Raw genomic sequence first — 21,095 nt, 5'->3', positions numbered from 1 at the left:
CGGACGGGTACCAAGGGCAGAGGCAGATACTCTGGAAGAGGGCGGTAGGAAAGCATCCTTTCATTCAGGTCGTGCGGATGGTCTATATCGAAATATGGACTCTGGGACCCGCATCGCACAGTCACTACTGTTTACTGATGGTCTGACAAGTCAGGCCCTCCCTTAGGTGCTCAGCAGGGGACTCTCTGAAGATAAACTCATTTTCCCATAGGATGCGTATCCAGGGCACAGGAAGCATCACCAAGTATGTTTCCCTACGATCACATACATCATGCGGGCACCCACCTCTGTGGTTTCAGGGAGCTTTGGAAGCTTTCTATCCTCAGGGAAAAAAAAAAAATTCTGCACCCTTTCAAGAGTTAACCTTGAAAATCATCCTACCTCAGACTTGCCACTCTAGGAAGCTTAATACGAGGCTGTTATCAGTCACTTCTACTTTAAGAGTAAATGATGAGGGAAGAATGAGAGCAGAGGATATCTGTGAAGGGAGGGGACATGGGTACGAGAAGGGGTGTGTCCCATGCCTGCGTTCATCAGAAGTCAGCCTGCTGGGGTCCCCAAATGCCCAGATTGTTAAAACAAGAATGGAGCCGCCAGGAACCCAACACGCTCGGATTAGCATTTAACGAGCAGACATTAATAAATATTCTTACAGCACAGGCAATGCACTGACCCAAATTCACACTCTGCATCTCAGATCGCGACGTTTGCAGAATACCGCCAAGGGTCTATGCAGAACGTAGTGTCCTGCTGTCAGAACAGAGAAAAATCTCAGTCCCAGTGACTCTTCAGAACTCTTGAGCCTGATACCATCTTTCTGGTGACAGGAGTCCCTTATAAAACCCATCAGAAATGACTGCAGTTACCTGGTGCCTTTCTTGTGGGATACGTGTCATTATGAGGCTGAGCTGAGGCCACGGCAGGCCGGTGAATGTTTACAGAAGGACTCAAGGATTGACTTAGCGTCAACCCAGTGAAATGAAACCCAAATAAACAACAGAAGTACAAATCAACCAGTGCAGTCCCTGCCACACAGCCACTCCCAGGGCCACGTCAGTCATTAGAGGACAGGCCACAACATAAGTCACCAAACAAACCTGGTGAACTGATTAGTAAGTTTGCTCAATGTTATGCAGTAGATGCTGGTAGTAGAGGGGTAGTTCATTTGAGGTAATCTGTGCACAAATCAGAATTTTCCAAGTAAAACATACAACTTGTTCATTAAAGGGACCTTGGAAGAATCCTGTTTCAATGTGGAAAATCAGCTAATTTCTCCTTTTGCACAGATTTAAATTGTTATGCATTGAGTTTCCTAAAAGCAGGGCCCCTGTGGCTCTGAGTCTCTGATCCACTGGTTGCTATACAGACTAAACAATGACAGGCCTCGAGTTCGAATGCTCTGCTCACTCACTGCCTTCTTGTGAAATCTTGCCATAAAGAGGGCATTTTGGGAGGGCCACGGAGAATGACTTTATTTGGCAGATGGTTGTATTTGTTAGGATTCTACAGAGAAACTGAAGCAACAGAACCAGAAACAGAGCCAATAAATAAAGAGATTTATTATACATATAATGGGTGTACATGATTATGGAGGCAGACAAGTCCCAAGATCTACAGGGTGAGTCAGCAAGCCAGAGACCCTGGACAGCCGATGGTGTAGTTCACTGTGAAGGCTGGCAGGCTCGAGCCCCAGGAAGAGCCAATGTTTCAACTCAAAACCAAAGGCAGGAAAAGGCCAATGTCCCAGTAAAAAGGTTGTCAGGCAGGAGGCATTCCCTCCTCCTACTTGGGGAAGGGTCCGCCTTTTGTTCTATTCAGACCTTCAACTGATTGGAAAGGCCCACCCACATTAGGGAGGGCAATCTGCTTTACTCATTCTGATGATTTAAAGGTTAATCTGATCCCAAACACACTCTGAGAAACACCCAGAATAATGTTTGACCAGATATCTGAGCACCCTGTGGCCCAGTCAAGCTGACACATAAACTTAACCGTTATGGTGGTGATGGCCAATTTCTGCAAGGGAGAATACAGGGTTAGGTGTAGGATCCCCGAGTGAACTTGGCCAACACAGAGAGACCAGACTGCAAGGGATGGAGCCCAGCCACGGGACTCCCTGGGGTCGGGGAGGAAGCTGCTTTAGCATCAGGCAGATACCAGGAGGACCTGCTTGGGGTTGAACTTTGCCCTATTGTGAGCAGTGACCTTGCAAGAGGCACAGATGCATACTGCTCTCCAGTGTTAAACCCTAGCTAATCCGCAGGGAAACAAATAATATTACATGTTGGCATTTCGAGCAATTTTCTTAAAGTTCCAGCCTTCCCTTCTCTGTGACCTTGTTTGGACTCGCGACTCCCTGAGAAAGTATTAACATTCTCTGTTCGCAGATAGAAACAGTGAATTACAGAGAGTTTGGGGAAGTGTGGGCCTCATAATCTGAGTCCCCACCTTCCCTCCCAGGATTCAGGCAGTGCCCACAGCCCACCAACCAATGCCTTGACATCCTCCAGCTTACCCGGCTTTGTGTGACCAGGCCTTCCCTGTCCTCCACCAAGAGAGGTGGGTGGTGCAGCCATGTGTGGGTGGGCGAGCCTCCCCCCAGCCTAGTGGGTTACTGGCCCTGGCCCTTCTGGATTCCATCCCTGGGGTCCAGCACAGTCACACTGCTGTCTCTACTTACTGTCCCCACAACAGGCAAAAGCAGGAGCACAGGGGAGTCTAGAGCCAGCAAAGCATCCCCAGGAAGCCCCACCGCCCGGGACCCCAGGTGTCCTCAGTCCTTAGTTCCGGAGGACATCCAGAAGCAGCCACCATCCCCCACCCCAGCTCTATCTCTCACTCACCATAATAATCAGCTTTAGCCATATTTGCCAAAAATACACTTCGCTTCCCCGTTACAGTTACTAATACATGCTATTTCGGGGCCGTTTGCATTCTTAGAAATACCCACACAGTAGCAGCAATAACATGCAGAATGTTATAGCTTTTCCTTCAGGAAGGTTCCCCTCTGCCCTGCCGTGCTCGGCACAGGAATCCCAAAAGCAAACCTTTCCCCAGCTGGATGGGAGCTGGGTATGAAAACTTTCGTCACAGGACGGGAATTAGTGATAGAAAGGAAAAAGGCTGCCTCGGAGGAGGAAGGAAGGAGCCAGTAAGAGACTCAGCTGGGCACAAATGGAGCTCTGCAGCTCCTTCCTGGCACACCTGCCCTCCACAGACACACATGCAGCCTCGACCCCCAGAGCCCCTGTTGCCCCAGAAGCAGCTGCGGGTGGCTTCTCCAGTGAAGCCACACAGCACAAGTCAGAAGCCTGGAGAACATCGAAAGAAAGCCACAAACCCGGCTTGAGTTAGTAAGCCAGCCCCTGGAAGCTGTTTTCCACGTCTGAGGCCCGGGGAAGTCATTCTTTCCACTGCACAGTGGTCCCCTTGTATGAGCTCAGCCTCCCCCGAGCCAATGTTCCTGCTGGCTTCCCTCAGCTGTCTTGGAAAAGCTCCCTGACTTTCCTGGCGTTTCCAAGAACTTTGGCTCTCTCCTATAATTACGTGGGGGATAATGACAGCTCTCGGTCTCTGATCTTTGCCTTCCCGGAGGCAAGGAGGTGGAAGTATTGTACGAGCAATTTCCAAAGGCCTTCATTCAGGCATCCTTCTTCCTGTTTTATCCCGGGGTCTCCTTTACTGGCCTTCCTTTCTCCTAACACACACTGAATACATTTTCCTCTAACTGGAGATGAACCAAAGAGGGAAACAGTGACTGGGTACTGTCGGCTGGCAGAGCAGGCATGCCAGGGGAGGAGAGAGGGACGGCGGTGCTGGGGCCGGACCGGGGAGGAGGTGGGAGTCTTGGGGGGCAAGCCAGAGCTCAGAACGCAGCTGGTGCAATATTTCTTTCCGACGGCCAAGCTCCTGGGTGACAGACGCATGGCTGAGCACCGAGGGAAGCGTTCAGAATGCCAACTCCACCCTGCCCTTTTCCGGTCTCAGGACATTGACGGGGTGCACCCGAGTGAACTTGGAGCCACCGCGATTTCCCAGGTATGAAATCACCTCATTAAAACACCACACAAAAAATTATAAAACAAAGCACAAGACTGAAGGACAGATAGAGCAGAGTCTCCCCAAGTCTGGAGTCTGGGGTCTTCACCCGGCTCCCACACACACAGGAAGTGACCAGAAAGAGATGGTTAATGGCAGGTAGGAGAAGCTGATCCAGCCAGACATTATAATGAAGGATCATGAGATAAGGAACAGGAAGCTCAGGGTGAGTATTTCTCTAACTGCATTGCCTCTTTTGCACACTTAGCTAGCCCCATGATCCGGCCAGGGGAATGACTATTGACAACCCCGAAATAGGAGACTGTAATGTCTGGAAATGTCCCAAAGCCAAGCCACAGCAGATCTTATTCATCAGGCTTGATTCTACCCTTAGGAACAGGAAATACTGGTATAAATAGGGACTCCTCCATCACCACCACGGCATCCCATTGGCGAGGTCAGATCATCAAAATAACCCTTATCGCCTCAGTATATCCTCAGGTGCTGCCACTGAATTCAATTACATCCACGTAACAAAAGACAGTCACCAGCATGGTTCCCAGTAGGCTACAGCACCAAGCAGGCATGGATGCAAATATGTGTGTAAAATATATGCGCATATGGAAAAAAAACCCACTCACACTGAAAAGAACTTTCCCAGACCTCATCCCCTTTCATTTTCTCTGCTACTCCTCCGAATAGCTTGTCTTGAACACTGTAGCTGCCAAGACAGAAGAATTCACTGCTTGAGAAGGTGGGGGGGGGGGGGGGATTCTATTATTCAAACTTTCTTTCCCTGAGGGGAAGGAGAAAAGTGAAAAGGGCTGGCGAGCTCTCTATAGCAGGAAAAAAGGTTATTTCTCCATTAAGCTACCGGGTGGTGCAAAGGAAGTCGGATGCAGGGGAGCTGATCTGAGCCCTCCACGGGGAGCCCCCTCCTCCCCCAGCTCTGATGTGACTCCGAGAAAGGACTTCCTCCTTCCGAACGACCCCCCTTCTTCTTCCCACCTTGAGGCTGAGCATTCTGGAGGTAGGGCAAAGGTGAGGGAACAGGAGCAGGCCATACCAGTTCATTCCTTCTTTTCGGAGATGCTAAGAGGATTAAAGAGGTAATTGTTGCTGCTGGAGCTCTTCAGCTATAAGACGCTCTATAAATACCCACAGCCACCCCCTCCCGGGAAAGCACATTTCATTGCAGCGGATGTGAACGCTGTGGTGTCTGTGACAAAGATGTGCGGCATCATGGGGGGATTTCCCACCACCCCGAGTGGACCCAGAGTAGCCACCTTGCAGAAGGGGTGAGCCACACAGCATCCCACCCCAACTGGCATCGCATATGCCTTACTCCCGCGTGCACTCAGGAAGCACCGACTGTCTGCCTGAGGGGCACAGGGCACGTGGTGAAGCACACAGCTCTGGAGCTAGGCTGCCCGCTCACTGGCTGTCTGACCTTGGTGAGTGGCTTAACTAACCTCTGCGCCTCCGTGTCCTCACCTGTGCCACAGGGGGGTGACCAAAGAACCCCCCTCACAAGGTCACTGTGAGAATTCAAAGGGTCCGTCTTGGCCCAGGGGTGAGTCCCTGTCTGATAACGCTGGCAAGGGCCACACGAGGCATTGCTATGAAACCCACCCGTCCAACGCAGGCTCTGCAGTCTTTCATTTCTCCCTCAGGCATGTTAAAGGAGGTTATTACGAGCATGAACACGGAGGTGGAGGAGGAAGGACTGACCAATCGGATGTGGGCTGAGCCCTTCCTCGCGTGGAGAACAGAGGTGGAGATGGGGTCCCTGAGCGTCCCAGAGCCCCAGCAATGAAGGGTGCTTGGGTGTTCTTCTCCTTGGCTGCCAGGCAGTGGCATACAAAGGGAGGGGGCAGCGCAGACACTGCTTAGAAGTCCCGGTTCAGAGTGATACCAAAGCAGACAGACTTGGAGTCGATGTTACTAATGTTCTAAGTTCTATATGGGCGACGCCCTCCACCGGCTCCAGCCCCCAACGGTTCCCTGGGCCTCAGTACACCTGCCATGCCTGCCCAGAGCTCACCTGAAAGAGAACCCCTCACCTGAACCCTCCACTAGGAAGCCCGCAGTCTACCTAGGAGGCAAGCAGGCTTCCTTCCTTCAGGTTCCTGGGGTGCACATCCCGCAAAGCAGAGAGCACATGGGCAGTCAGGCCCCGCTGGGAACCCCTGTCCTGCATTTAGCTGAGTGGCTAACAGCAGTGGTTCCCAGTGTGTTCCTGATCCCAAGAGCTCCTGGATCAGAACCTTGAGGGGTGGGGCCCAGCAGCCTGTGCTTTCACAAACCTTCCAGGGGATTCTGATGTCCACTCAAGTTTGAGAACCACCACTGGCTGCAAGATGTCTTCAATTTTCCTGTGTCACAATTCTCTCATTCAGTCAAGGGGGTTAACAACACTCACCTCATCAGGCTACGGTTTAAGAATTAAACGAGATAGGGGCACGTGGGGGGCTCAGCCAGTTAAGCATCTGACTTCCTCTCAGGTTATGATCTCATGGTTCGTGGGTTCAAGCCCCGCATTAGGCTCTGTGCTGACAGCTCAGAGCCTGGAGCCTGCTTTGGATTCTGTGTCTCTCTCTTTCTCTGCCCCTCCCCCACTCACACCATCTCTCTCTCTCTCTCTCTCTCTCTCTCTCTCTCTTTCAAAAATAAATAAACGTTTAAAAGAATTTTTTTAAACAATTAAATAATACGTGTCAAGCACTTGGTACACTGCCCCAAACATGGTCAGCACTCAATACATTGTACCTATTATTACTATTATTCTCACTGGTCAGTGGAACAGCTCCACAAACAGCAGGAACTTGGAAACGGCTAGAGTAAGCTTGGAATCCACGACGGCCCTGATTCTCAGGCACGTGGTTTAAAGGACAGAAGAGAGAAGCTGAAGGAAGCCAGCAGATATTATGACGCATTCACCCAAGGTCCCCCTGGGGCTCGGGGTCACCAACCAATTTTACCTGTGATCCATGGAGATTCTTAAAATCTCTGGCTCCTCAAGCATCTTGTGGGTTGGGAATCCGGAGAATAAAAATGTCCCCTATTCTACTGTTAAAATAAGGATGATATGAATTTGAGGAGATGCCTCCAGAGAGAATTAGATGCATCGGAGTTCAAATGCTGGTATTTAGAATGTGTAGCAGAAGTGTTTAGGATGCATTCTGGACTGCTGAAGAGTATTTTTGGTAAGGAATGGGTGATAAGAAGCATCATGTGCTGACTGACAGAGCATCTGGAATTCAAGAGCTAAGGAGAGAGCACACTGCAAGGGTACCATCTTGGATTAGAAACCATCATTACCTGAAACAACTCGGGAAGGGATTAGGAGGGCCTCCCAACAGCCAAATTCAGGGGACACTTGTCAAATATCTGGTCTCTCTCAGCATTGAATACTTGGCCTCTCCTGCCTCCCTCAACCTCCTTCCTTTGGCTTCCAGCACACCACCTGCCCTGGTTCACCAATTATTCCCCTGACCCTCTTCCCAGCTTCCTCTGGGGGCTCCTCTCCCCCAGCCCATGTGGCTGTCACGCCTCAGCCCATCTGCCCACCATGTCTCCTGAAACCCCCCTCTTCCTCTCTGGAATCTGCCCACATGAAGACAGAGGAAAGGCACACGGCACCAGTTTGGATGCCACCTCTGAATCATGGCCTACTGTTCATTCTGTCACCCAAAATGGATACAGGAGTAGACGAAGAAGAGGATGGTCTTTCCCTCTGTGCCTTCTTTCCCTCAGGCAATCTCCTCCCCCTGGGCACTGGGATGGCTTCCATAGCTATGTCCCATTTAGCTCAATCCTGAGCACTGGACATCTACCCGCCTACATGCCTACATGATGGTTTTGAGATCAAGACATCTGAAAGTGAACCCATTATCCTTACCCTACATCCATCCATTCCTTCTACTGTGTGGTTCCTTCCAATTCTACAGGCACAGGATATATCACAGAGGAAGTGAAGGGCTGGGTGCGCTAGGAACCAGGGCTGGCAAGTCAATGAGGAGGGGCTGACAAGGTCAGACAACAGGGTGCTAGTAAAGGAAAAGTTGTAGCGACATACCCCAAGTTCAAGTTCAAAATAGAGTACAAAAATTCAGGTGGAAATACTAATAGCATTTAATAACAAATTACTTACCTACTTCCATCTGTCACCTTTGAACCAAACCAAGAAAACATTGGCCTTCACCACAGATACCCCAACAAAAAATCCTGACATGACAACAGAAGTTTCTGTAAAGAAATGTAACCATCTTTCAATAAGATGTTGTGGTGTATGTGTATACAATACTCAGCCATAAAAGCACAAGGAAGTCTTATCATCTCCAACAACATGAGTGGACCTTGAGGACATTTGCTAAGCAAAGCAAGTCAGACACAGAAAGACAAATACTGTATCATCTCACTTATATATGGAATCTTTAAAAAAAAAAAAACTCAAAACTCAGGGGAGCCTGGGTGGCTCAGTCGGGTAAGTATCCAACTTTGGCTCAGGTCATGATCTCGCAGTTTCTCGAGCCCCGCATCTGGCTCCGTGCTGACAGCTCAGAGCCTGGAGCCTGCTTCAGATTCTGAGTCTCCCTCTCTCTCTACCCCTCCCCTGCTCACACTCTGTCTCTCTCAAAGTTAAATAAAAACATTAAAAAAAAATAAAAACCTCAGAAAAAAAAATAATTAGGCTGGTAGCTACCAGAAGCAGAAGGTGGGAAGGGGGAGTTAGAGGACAGTGATCAAAGGTATACACCTCCAGTTATAAAATACGTAAGTACTAGGGATGGAATGAACAGCATGGTGACTGTAACTCACACGGATCACACGGAGGATGGTGTACAGGGAAGTTGTTCAGAGAGCAAATTCTAAGAGTTCTCATGACAAGGAAACAACTGTTGCCTTTTTTCTATTCTTTTTTTTTTTTTTAAGTTTTTGCTGTGACTGCATGAGAAGAAAGATGTTAGCTAAACCTACTGTGGTAATCAGTTCACGATACTTGTACATCAAAATCAAACCATCATGCTGCACGCCTCAAACTTATACAGTGATATATGACAATTGTTTTCAATAAAGCCGGAAAGAAGAAACAAATTCGCATTAATTATACGGTACTGTCACTTCATTTTCCAGCCCCACTATTCGGCTGCACTGTAATGACCCTCACCCTGCAGATCGTGGCAGGCCCGTGGAGGTTCTCCCCCTATTTTCAAGGGGTCTGACACAGGTGCAGGCTCTGTGATCCCCCAGCATCACCCATGCCGGTCATCCTAGTTCTGGGGACCATTTAGCCAACTGAGCTAGAAATTTGGGATTCACCCTAGATTCTTCTCTTCCTCATGCCCTCCCGTGAAGTGCAACGAATGCCCTAAATTCTTCTCCCTAGACTGGGCCCCAGGTAGCACTACCCTCCCAGCCCCATCCCTCCCTCACCCTGAATCTCTCCTGGTGCTTCCACAGCTCAGGGAGTGGTCACCTCCTGCATGGAGTTTGTCAGTAAATACTTCCTGTTCCATAAAAGTGGGAAGGAGGACCCATTCTAAAATACAACCCCCTCCTGAAACCTACCTCTACTACTATATTAATATGATTCATTTGACATGATAGAAAAGGGAGAGAGAAGAAGGCAGCTTCTATGCCCATGAATGCAACTGTGTTATATATAGTTCCCAAGGTCTGACCGAGGAGAGAGTAAAACTTCATGCAATACCACGAAAGCAGAGACTTGAACAGATACTGATACATTTTCATAGCAGCATTACGCACAAGAGCCAAAAGATAGGGACAATTCAGGTGCCCACTGAGGGCTGAACGGGTAAACAAAATGTTCTCTATCCATACAGTGGAATAGTATCCAGTCTTAGAAAGCAAGTAAATTCTGACACCTGCTACAACATGGATAAACCTTGAGGACATCATCTTTTTTCTTTAAGTTTATTTATTTTTATTTTTTTTTAAATTTTTTTTTCAACGTTTATTTATTTTTGGGACAGAGAGAGACAGAGCATGGATGGGGGAGGGGCAGAGAGAGAGGGAGACACAGAATCGGAAACAGGCTCCAGGCTCTGAGCCATCAGCCCAGAGCCTGACGCGGGGCTCGAACTCACGGACCGCGAGATCGTGACCTGGCTGAAGTCAGACGCTTAACCGACTGCGCCACCCAGGCGCCCCATAAGTTTATTTATTTTTAAAGTGGGGAGGAGCAGAGAAGAGAGGGAGAGCGAGAATCCCAAGCAGGCTCCATGCTGTCAGCATAGAGCTTGACACAGGGCTCGATCTCACAAACCATGAGCTCATGAGCTGAGCGGATATGAAGAGTCAGAGTTAACTGACTGAGCCACAGGAGCCCCTGAGAACATTTTTGTAAGGGCAATGAGCCAGACACAAAAGGTCAGTTACTATAGGATCCCACTTACATGAGATACGAACAGTAGTCAAATTCACAGAGACAGAAAGTGGAATGTGGGTTCTAGGGGCTGGAGGGTGAGGGGCTCTGGGGAGTTTTGTTTACTGGGTCCAGAGTTTTAGCTTCAGAAGATAAAGAGAGTTCTGGAGATGGATGGTGGTAATAATTGCACAACACTGTGAATACACTTAATGCCACTGAACTGTTCACTTAAAAGTAGTTAAAATGGTAAAGTTTATGTTATGTGTATTTTATTACAGTTTAAATAATGGTTAAAAAAAAAAAAACTCATGGAAGAGGTACCAGTAGGGACACCATATCATAGAGGAGCCAACTACTTCCCCAGAGGTACCGTTAGTGAAAGTGCCTACCTCCCATCAGACCCAGAAGTGGAAGGAAGGTCCAAAGGGACTTACAAAAAGTGTCCAATTTAGGGGCGCCTGGGTGGCGCAGTCGGTTAAGCGTCCGACTTCAGCCAGGTCACGATCTCGCGGTCCGTGAGTTCGAGCCCCGCGTCGGGCTCTGGGCTGATGGCTCAGAGCCTGGAGCCTGTTTCCGATTCTGTGTCTCCCTCTCTCTCTGCCCCTCCCCTGTTCATGCTCTGTCTCTCTCTGTCCCAAAAATAAATAAATGTTGAAAAAAAAAATTAAAAAAAAAAAGTGTCCAATTTAAAAAACTTACTTTTACTTATAGCAAAATACTTGAAATCACATGAACATATTGATTACTTACTTTGAACATCAAATTCTATCAGCATACAGGGCATGTTTCCTTATAAACTAACATTCGGTTAAAAATAGGTCCCAGAACTGCCTTTTCAGTATATATAATTCTGAGAAAGCAATTCTAAGAGACTGTTGCACCAAATTCCCACACAAAAACTGCAGGGACTTCTACGCAGCCTTCCTGGATCGAATCTCCATCTGTCTCTAAAGATAAAGAACTCTCTGTACAAATTTCAGATCCTTTTCCCCACCAGTTAACCCCTTTCTGTCATTCCTTAAGGCCAGCATGATGAAGTCCTGCTCTGGAGTGTGAGAGGTGGCCACTGGGCCATTAGGAGAGCTGGCTCTGGGCCATCTGGCCACACACAGCAGATTCCCCAGCTCAAAGCCCAGCTCCACCCTGCTGTCTGGAAGACCTTCTCTAAATCTCAAACTCTCTGGCCTCAGATTTTCATCTGTAAAATGGAGAGAATAATGGTCCCTACCTCTTCGAGTCGGTATGAGGATTAAATGAATTGATGATTATAAAATGCTCAGTGGCTGGCACATAACATGGGCCACGTACGTGTTAACTGTTGTTTCATTCTGATAAGCAAGGGCGTTCCGGGTGGGGCCACAGCCTACTGTCTCCCAGTACACCTTCTGACCTTGATTTCTGCATGGAGGGATTTCACACACAGGCCAACTGTTAACGCCTCCAGCCTCTGCACGTCCTGTTCCTTCTACTCGCACGACCTCCTCCCTCTGCCCCACACTCTGGCCTTGCAGACGCTTTAAGGGGTGTCACCTCCCACTGATGGCTTTCCTGACTCCCACACAGACTTATGTCCGCTTCCCTGTGTTTCTGTCAACCCTCGTGATCCCCACCTTGGATACGCAGCAGCTTACCTGACTTCCTAGGTGATGAGCAGCAGGCTCCTGGGAGGCAGGAATGTGCTGCACATCACTGTGCACTGAGCTTCAAGCAATGGGCCTGGCACAACAGAAATTGAATGAATGAATGAATGAATGAATGAGTGAATGAGTGAATGAACGAGCAAACGGACGCTGCACATAAAAAGTGTAAGACTGAGAGGCACCTGGGTGGCTCAGTCGGCTAAGTATCTGACTTCGGCTCAGGTCATGATCTTACAGTCAGTGGGTTCGAGCCCCGCGTCGGGCTCTGTGCTGACAGCTCAGAGCCTGGAACCTGCTTCCGATTCTGTGTCTCCCTCTCGCTCTGCCCCTCCCTCACTCACACTCTGTCTCACTCTCTCTCTCAAAAGTAAATAAACATTTAAAAAAAATTTTTTTTTAAGTGTAAGACTGAGCCCAGGAATGAAGGGAGGCAGGAAGGAGACAGGAGGCAGGTGGAACAGAGTTGCATGAGGCCTCCGTGGAGGAAGACAAGTGTGCTCAGGTGAGAGGAGGAGAAGCAAGATTTTTAATCACAGGAAGGAAAGAATCAAAGAACCCAGGAGAGCAAGCCATCAGGGATGTTGTGTACAGACCACTGGGGGTCACGGGTCTCACCGGGGCCTACGCCATCAATGCATGTGACAAATTTAGACACAGAGAGACCAGTGATGGGAAACGGCATGGATCGCATGCCATCTGTGTCTCAACATGCCCTCACCCCTCAGTGAATTGAGTTACATACCCAAAATATCTGTCCTGACAAAGGAGGGGATAAGAAGGGCTCATGTTAAATGGGGACTTGCAGTCAAGCTCAGAATCGCACCTTTTCAACATGTCTGTCCTTATTTTACACTAGCAATAAAGGAAGAAGTCAGAGACCCGCGCGGCAGGTGGGGAGATGGCTGGAGCACCCAGGCCCTTGGGAGCGGTGCTCCAGGCCCCGCCTTGTCCGATTCTCAGGAACCTACAAGCTAAAGGGCCCTTGGCCAGCACCTGGCAGCCAGGTTAGCTCTTGACCCGAGGAGCCTCGGGTTTTGGATTGCTAAGCTCTGGTCAAAGAGCCAGGGCACGTTTCCCACGGTCACCACCTAGGCCAAGCCAGCCCCACACCAGCCACTGAAATATGGGTTCTCCACCTTCTAGGAGGTGCAGTTTCCAGTAAGCAGTCAACAAGGAGGACACATGATCTCAGGCCCAGAAGGAAACGTGACTGAGAATCCTAAAGGCAGCCGCCCCCGTGTGTACCCCACACACTGATGCAGGGTCTCCCCCCTCCCAGGACGAGCCAGCGGGCTCCCCGCAGCCTGCAGTGGGCATCCTCGCGGGCAGAGGACCCATGGTCACAGAGCAGCCACTTAGCCCCCAGCCTCCGATCGATACCGGCAAGTGAGAAAGAACTAAAAATAAACACAGGAAAACACACATGGGGAAAAAGAGGAGAGGGAGCAGAGAGAGAGGAGAGGATTATTATGGCACTTCCGTGACTTCCGGAAGGCAAGTGGGACCCCCTCCCTCACACATACCCCGGGGCCCTGGTCAGTATGGAGGTGGTGGCTGTACTGGGCCGTGGCACACACGTGGGATTCGAACAGCATACACAGGATCCGAGGGAAAGACTTACAAATATGAGAAAATGCCCAGGATAGGTCCTTTAATGACAAATGGAAGGAACAATATATGATAGGAAAGTAACTGCGTTAACTCCATGCCTAGAAAAAGCCTGGAAAATACATTTTCAGAGTTTAACAGTGGTTATGTCTGGAGATGAGAGCCAATTTTTATATCCTTCTTCAAATCTTTATAATATAAGGGTTGGGGACGAGGGAACACACTTTCTTTAATTTACAAAAGCAAGCCTACATATACTATACAGAAAGTCAAAGTTTTCAAAAGCATTCGAGAAAGTCACCACGAAATCTGGGCGGCAAATGTAGCCTTCAAGGCTAGCTGTGTTTATATAATAATGGACATTCAACGATTATCTGAAAAACCTCATTATCTGGCTGTTTCCTAATATGTGAACATTTGGATCCAAAGAAAAATCCAAAGCAATCAAGCAGAAATTCACCATCCTTTCTTCCTGGTATTCATGCATTTACTTAAATATCAGAATATGCCCTGAAGAAAATGTTCAATACTTAAAAAGAAGAATAACTTGGTAAACAACAACAACAAAAAAAAGTGAGAGCAGAGAAAAAAAAAAATCCACCAGGAATAACAAGGTTCTATGAGAACCCATTATATAAAAAGGCTTAAAAGAATAATTGAACACGTGCATTTTCCAAATCCCTTGAAAGGGTCATTTCAACGAAATTGTTCTCCAAGTAAAATATAACATTATTTTCTCCAGAAGCTGCAAATTTAAAAACCGGATTCTTAAAACCTTATTAAATAATATTATAGTACAGGCACGTTTGCCAAAGCATTTTATTATATTAGCTTTTCCTGGAAAAGTGCTCAGGGTTCCCACATGGTAAGCAGTTGTTATGCAGTTATTTGTTTAAGAACTAGCAATTCCTGCAAAAGGTGTGTCTTTTATTTTCCAGATCTATGGCAGAAGGTGGCAAACCAAATAAAGGAATATTATGCAAATGTTGCCTTTCTTGGCTCTGGCCCCGCAAAAGCAGTAATGATATTGCTAGCAGCCTGCCCACCACCAAGGGAAGGCCTGGCTCAGAGGGAAGAGTTAACTGTGAGTTAGCTACTTATACAGGCTGAACCCAGCTACTTTTAAGCCTGAAAAGGGGAGGTGGGAGAAACCTCTTCGAACCTAGAAGGCTGGATTCATTTCCGGAGTGTAAAAACGCTAGGCAGTTTTTCTCCCCCTAAATAGAAACAAGGCCACAGTCCCAGAAATATAATGGGCACCACCACCTTCTTTTCACCCCTGCCTCCCCCGCCCCCCACCCCCCAGCATGGGAGTCACAGGTCTTCATTCCCTGGAAATGTCTCCCTAGGGAGAAACTGACTTCATTCCCATCAGCATTAACGATCCACCTTTCCAGGGCGATGCTGTGCGGGCTTCAAGGGCAGATGAGATTTGGTTAAGAGACTGCGAAATAATGAATCAAAAGAGGGACCATCAGCCCTCCAATACCTCATTATTTGCTTGCCTGAATCCAGTAAGAAAAACAACCACTCGAAAGGAAAGAATGACAAAGACTGAGGCTAATTCTCAAACCTTCTGGAAATTCTGGTTCAGAAGGGGGCGGGTGTGGTCTGGGATTTGGGTGTAGACCAGACTTAGGGCCCCTGTAAGCCTAAACCACAGCACGTGTTCCCGCCTCGTGGCTGGAGCAGGGAAGCCACAGGCGGGAAGGGCACCCACCAGGGGCCACCTCAGCCCTGGAAAATGCAGGACAAGGCTCCCTCCTTCCTCTGGGCTGCCAAATAGACTCTTACTGTGCTGGGCCCCAAGGCTGGAGCCTGGAAAACCTCTCCTCCCTGGGGTACCCCCTAGGCATCCCACAGTGCTCTCCTCTGCGGCTGGAAACCGGCCTCACCCCAACAGATGTTCACAAAGTCCTGGTTGCACCTTTGCCACAAGAGCCTACAACCTGGCTATTTTGGCTTCCCAATCATACTCCATCATTTAAAATCACTTCAGAAAGATATCTGAACAAAATCAGTAGATCATATGAATGATATGGGTGGACTGTGTCAACATCAACATCCTGGCTGTGATATGGTGTTATATTTTTATAAAATGTTGCCTTTAGGGGAAACTGACTAAAAAGGATACAGGATCTCTGTATTATTCCTTATAATATATATATTTATTATTCATGTAAAGTGGGGTACCTGGATGGCTCAATCAGTTAAGCATCCAACTCTTGATTTCGGCTCTAGTTGTGATCTCGGCTCAGGTCATGATCTCACAGTTCATACATTTGAGCCCCACATCAAGCTCTGAGCAGGCAACGCAGAGCCTGCTTGGGATTCTCTCTCCCTCTCTCTGCCCCTCCCCTGCACGCTCTTTCTCTCTTTCAAAATAAACTTTAAAAAAAACTTCATTTACATTTACCTCTACAATTGCCTCTATCAAATTTCCATTAAAAAACCCAAAGAACATATTTTATAAACTTTGAGTGAATAAAGACCAATTAAGAGGTCATCCTACTCACAGATGCTCCTACAAACTGAGCCTGGCTTCTGGTAGATGCTTCTGTAGTTCGTATATTCAACAAATACACACACACGCACACACACGCACACACACACACATATATATATATATCATCCCTCGGTGTGCCAGTTACTATACTGGGCATTACAAAGTCGGTCTCAACCAATGTTCTCAGAAAATGAACAGTGATGAGAGAAAAGCCACTGGTAGCCCTTGTGTAACTGACAAATTCATTAGTTTTAACACAGGTAAAAATGTTTAGGCACCACATTAAGTAACTGCACTATTTAGGTTAAGACATTGCTCAAGGAACAATTCATCAACAACCAGAGTTCCAATTGTCAAGAAAACATGAGGGTGGACCCCCAACCACCAACTCTTACTATCTACTACATGCTTAAATATGGTGGCCATCTTTCCACTCCTACTCTGCGCATATTTATGTGCAAGTTTCTCAAGGGGCGAAGAGAGAACACAGGACTTGGTTTGCCTTAAAATGAGTTATCAAAACTTTGTGTGCCTTTAGTAGGAAAGTTGCAGAGATCGTCAACCATAAAATGTGCTCCTGGTCATGACAATCCTCGTTCAATTCGTTGCTTTGTTTGGCAGTTATTTGTCCGGACCACAGAGAAGTCTCAGCTAGAGTACACAGCCCTTCAGAGCTACCATGGCGTCCGTCCTGTGACTCAGGAGGGCCAAGAGTACAGTCCCAGGTACAGATTCTTCTCAAAGGGCAGAGGTTTAATGGATAGTCTTCCTTTGTATATTTAGAGCTAGTTGTACTTACCAAAGTATTTATAAATGTCTTTTAATGTTTATTTTTGAGACAGAGTGCAAGTGGGGGAGGGGCAGAGAGGGGGAGACAGAGACTTTGAAACAGGATCCAGGCTCTGAGCTGTCAACACAGAGCCTGACACGGGACTCAAACCTACGAACCACGAGATCGTGACCTGAGCTGAAGTCGGACTGCTGAACCGAGTGAGCCACCCAGGCACCCCTTACCAAAGTATTTTTAATCCATTACCTCCTTTGTTCCTTATAAGACTTATTAATACTTTTGCATGAAGAAACCAAAGCTAACTCTCTCAAATATTTGTCAATTCTTGGTTACTCAGGAATTGATGATTCGCGATTATGTCAGCCTTTCTTAGGCCTCCTCCTATCTTTCAGGACATTTTACCATATTTCTACCAGTGGATAGGCAGTAGTTTGAGAGACAGAGAATGAGTCTTGAGTCAGAGAGGTGAAGTTACAGCCCAGCTCCATGACTCAGTGGTCTTGCATTAGCCTTCCTGAACCTCTGTCTCTTCACCTGTAACAATGGGGTAACACCCACATTGCTCAAAATGTTACCTCTTCTGTCAAAATTTGGCTTTAAAATAAGACTGGTTCCGTAGAAACAAGAACTAACCACCAAAGTGAAAATTTTCAATTATCAAAGAATTGAAATGATCTACAAGAAATGAAATGAACCCCCGAACTCATGGGCAATTGAGAATCATCTATAATTAGTAGATTCTATAATTCTGCTACAAAAATGCCCGATGAGGAGGGTTTCTTTTATTTTCATTTATCTGAGTTAGTAAAGAAATGCTGCCCCATTATCTTATTTTTCAGTTGGAAATCCACCATTAAATCTCTGCATGTAACTAAAATCCACAGAATGCTACGTACTTCAAGAGTGTGTCCTCATCAGATTTCTACATTTTCACTGAACGTGCAAATGCAGAATTTAGGAACAATGATTCCCTGCCCACTGTCCAGGACGGCTGGAGAACGGGTGTGCTGTCGAATCCAACATGCTTAAGGGAATTATCTTATAAACCATATGTAAGTGGCCAAATTGCAAAGCATATCAAACATGACAAAATATATTTGGGGCGAATATATTGACCACTCCCTTCTGCCAGGTTGAACATTAGCCATGAACACTAACCTTCTCAAGTTACAGTATATGTGCCAGGGAGTAGTGAAGCCACAAGGTTACAAGGGCACATCTTCCTAGAACATTGGTGTTCCTCAATGGGAGTCTGGGAAACATCCAGAGGGGCCTGAGCTCATGTGTCTACTGCTCTCTGCAGTTGAGGATACTCAGGGAAAGGCTGAAAAGCACTACTGAAGGGCATGGCTGGCTCAGTTGGTAGAGCATGTGACTTTTGATCTCAGGGTCATGAGTTCAAGCCCCATGTTGAGTGCAGAGCCTACTTAAAAAGAAAGAAAGAAAGAAAGAAAAGACAAGCACTATTGAGGGTGAGGGAAAATACCAATTTACTGAACACCATCTGCCCAGGCCTGTGCTATGGGTATCTACATAGCAATCAGGTTAATTCCTCACTTAGTCATTCAGTAATCATGGGAAGAAGATAGGAAACAGCCAGTGACTTTTATTATTGTTTTGAGATATGTTTTAACTAGGTTTTCAGAGCCCAGCTTGGCATCTGAATCACATACTTCAAGTCATGGGTGAGAAAAAAAAGAAAAAAAGAGTACACCAGGAACTTGGTAGCAAAAATGCCAGTAGCAACCTCAGACATGAGAAAATTGGTTGACAGAGATACAAAAGTGATGGCAGATCATGAATTTTATTTACTTAAAAAGGGCAACTTCTGAATATAAACATATGACCAAATTTACTAATACTAATAAGCACCAACACGATACATTTATATATATACAAATAATTCACATATATAACATATATAAATAATTCATATATAAATATATTCATAAATAGTATTTATATTAATATTTACATATGATAAACACATACAAGTATTAACAAAATAATACTTTGTTAGAGTTTATTTTCTTTCCCTAACCCAATCAGGCAGGAAATAAGTTTGCTGCTGACCTGAATTTCAGCCGCCATTTGCTCAATAGAATTTTGCCAAGAGATGGACCTTCTCCGGTGTAATGCTCACCACTTCTTCCCACCCCATTCCGAATGTGCCTTGTCCACACTGGTGTTAAGTGCTGGCCTCTGGGTTATTTTCACCAACATGAAAGGACCCCATTACCTTCGCTGGTTAGACATAAAAGCTCTTTGACTCCAGCTGGCTGGTAGAGCCTGTTAGGTCTGTCCTCCAATCCATCTCCTGTTGACTAACACAAGTGACACAGAAAGTGCATGTCATGAGCTCCAACGCAATATACAGACATGAGCTCTCCGTGTTTGTGGTCCTCGTGACTATCCTATTTTACACCCATTCTGTCGGACTGCCTTGACACTCCCACAAATACGGTTGAAAAAACTCTTGACAGGCTAGATGTACAAACTGTCAATTCAGTAAAATATGCCCATAAAAAAGAATCCATTTATTTTTCATGAAATCAACAGAATGTGGGCTTTGGCAGAATGCTAAAACTGTTGTAACATACACTTGTCTTCTTTCGCTGACTCACCAAAGAGCCAAGGATCGTGCTGTGAGCAGAAGATGTAAGCAGTGTTGGCTGAGAATATTCAGGCAGAGTGGACACCAGAGAATAGTTTACTGTGTGCTTAGAAAACAAGGAGTTGCTTCCAAGAAAAGCTGTTCTTTGGTTTCTGTGATGAGCAACAAACTTCGTCCTCCGCAGTTGCTGTGACAAAGCAACACAATCTCCACTCAATGTGGCTGGGCTTCTATTAGAAGCTTGCAGGGAGGGGCGCCTGGGTGGCTCGGTCGGTTAAGCATCCGACTTCAGCTCAGGTCATGATCTCGTGGTTTGTGAGTTTGAGCCCAGCATTGGGCTCTGTGCTGACAGCTCAGAGACCGGAGCCTGCTTTGGATTCTGTGTCTCCCCTCTCTCTGCTCCTCCCCTGCTCCTGCTCTGTGTCTGTCTCTCAAAAATAAATAAAACGTGAAAAAAAAATTTTTTTTTTTAAAGAGAAGGTTGGGGGGGGCGCCTGGGTGGCTCAGTCGGTTGAGCGGCCGACTTCGGCTCAGGTCATGATCTCGTGGTTTGTGAGTTCAAGCCCAGCGTCGGGCTCTGTGCAGACAGCTCAGAGCCTGGAACCTGTTTTGGATTCTGTGTCTCCCTCTCTCTGACCCTCCCCATTCATGCTCTGTCTCTCTGTCTCAAAAATAAATAAACGTTAAAAAAATTTTTTGAAATAAATAAATAAATAAATAAATAAATAAATAAATAAATAAATAAATAAAAGAGAAGGTTGGGGAGGCCACAGTCATGGAGGGAGAACACCCAAAGATTATGAGAAATTTCACAGGCTGCTGCACAGCATTTGGATATGCTTACTCTACAAACATCTCCCCAAACAGCAAAAGGCATCAGAGCATTGGCTCTGTCATCCTTTCTCACCTTTGCATCCCTGCCGTGTTTATTTCCTCTCCGGAAATGAATTTCAGAAAGAAAACACAACCTAGTGTGAGCACCGGATACATACCCCTACTGTTCCCAGATTCCTTGCATTACCCTGGAGCAAAGCTGCCTAATGCACCTCCCGGCCTTGCTATGCTGGTGATGGACTATGAGAATAGTCACACCATCAGGGAGCAGCTCTGGGGACTCCCACAGCCAAGCCGGGTGACGTCACACATCCCTGTAAGGCCAGGACAGGTGACAGAGCAGAAGAGCTCACGTGGTCACTCCTTCTCCTCTTCTTTACCTACCGAGAAGCAGAGACCACATCCTAGCTAGTTCGCTCTGAGATTCCCGGAGAGAGGAGAACTGGCCAAGTCTCAAAACGGCCAGCCCTCCAAGATGGCCCACGTCTCTCAAGCAATAGGCAACAGGGAAACACGCAGGCAAGCCCCCATCATCATCTTCAGCTTTTTGTGCATCCCCTAGGATGACAGTGGACCCCAGGGACCCCTGAGCTTCTCCTTATGGTTCTGTAGATAGCACTTGGCTGTGCTCATAAAATAAGGATCTGCATTACTCTCCTTTTTTTTTTTTTCAC

General features: G+C 47.0%; 1 protein-coding gene and 1 non-coding gene across 3 annotated transcripts in view; one reads left to right on the top strand and one right to left on the bottom strand.

Moving 5' to 3' along the window:
• Nucleotides 1–21,095, bottom strand: part of CAMK1D (calcium/calmodulin dependent protein kinase ID) — a 507,758-nt gene that overhangs the window by 329,568 nt on the left and 157,095 nt on the right. The window lies entirely within an intron of this gene.
• On the top strand, nucleotides 18,318–18,390 carry TRNAK-UUU (transfer RNA lysine (anticodon UUU)). Its single transcript has one exon. It is a non-coding gene; the product is annotated as a tRNA-Lys (tRNA).

This window comes from Prionailurus viverrinus, chromosome B4 (genome assembly GCF_022837055.1).
Source record: "Prionailurus viverrinus isolate Anna chromosome B4, UM_Priviv_1.0, whole genome shotgun sequence".
Classification (NCBI taxonomy): Eukaryota; Metazoa; Chordata; class Mammalia; order Carnivora; family Felidae; genus Prionailurus; species Prionailurus viverrinus.
The sequence above is the reverse complement of the archived record's forward strand: the minus strand, read 5'-3'. Positions and strand labels throughout refer to the sequence as shown.